The sequence below is a fragment of the Oryzias melastigma genome, linkage group LG3 (assembly GCF_002922805.2).
Source record: "Oryzias melastigma strain HK-1 linkage group LG3, ASM292280v2, whole genome shotgun sequence".
In the NCBI taxonomy this organism is placed as follows: domain Eukaryota; kingdom Metazoa; phylum Chordata; class Actinopteri; order Beloniformes; family Adrianichthyidae; genus Oryzias; species Oryzias melastigma.
The window spans coordinates 6,451,622-6,452,656 of NC_050514.1; the positions used below are offsets into that span (position 1 = coordinate 6,451,622).

Sequence of the window (1,035 nt, forward strand, 5' to 3'; positions counted from 1 at the left end):
ACACTTCCGCGTCCAGTGTAAACCCAGCGTGAGCCTCAGGGCTGTGAGCTCAGACACTTCACATGATGCTGCTCATTTAACTTACATCCGTTAGATCAGATACTACATCTCCCTGCAGAACAGAATGTTTCCTCACTGATGTCTATCAGACTTAATAATGCACGGATTAGTTACACATCACACAATTAATAAAACATTAACTATCAGCAGGAAAATCAACATTGTTGGACTGAGAGGCAAATGAAGCTCTTTCAGTCCATTAACAGATGGGTTTAAAAACATTGATTACACATTTTTGAGTAAAATGATTTTCTAGTCATTAAAGGTAAATGGTTTAATCCCATTATGCAAACTGGAGAAACCCAAGATCGTCTGGCTTTTAATTATGTTGAAGAAAGATAAGAGAATTCCTACTAGGCATCAGCGCATTGCTGTTGCCTATGCTGCTGGTGGTGAATTTGGGAATTGGTTGGGGACTTCCATTACTGTTCCTTAGTAAAATGTTGTATAAATCACTTCGTTCATTTTAACAAACCTGTGTGTTTAAATTATATATATATATTACATATAAAATGTACTTTTTATATTTGAGTCAGTGAGACAAAACTTTATCTTTTGTGAAAAATAGTCCCTTGTTTCAGATGCTGAAACTAAAGAAGGACAGAGGCTGCACGATTCATTAAAAGTTTAATAAACTATCATCTTAATTGTCTTTATTTTTAATTAGTTTAAAGCTCATATTGGTTCACCTTTGTGCTATCCTAGACATGTTTTCTTTAAACGTGGGGTCATCTGGACCCCACAAGACAGCGCGCCAAACTTTTATTTCCAAGTATTTTTTATCCTCAATGGTGTCTGTGGTAGACCTACATCCTGTCCACATTTGTCATGGGAGGGATCAGACGTCAATATAAGGGTTTGGTTATCTGGATCCGATAAGAGACCACAAGGCTTAAGGTATGTGCTTTACATCCACTAACTGGAACAAATAATCTGTGATTAGTTAACTATTGAAATAATTGTTTGTGGCAGCCC

General features: G+C 36.6%; 1 protein-coding gene across 9 annotated transcripts in view; it reads right to left on the reverse strand.

Moving 5' to 3' along the window:
• nav2a (neuron navigator 2a) overlaps nt 1-1,035 on the reverse strand; it is a 235,859-nt gene that overhangs the window by 75,422 nt on the left and 159,402 nt on the right. The gene's annotated exons all lie outside the window — the stretch shown is intronic.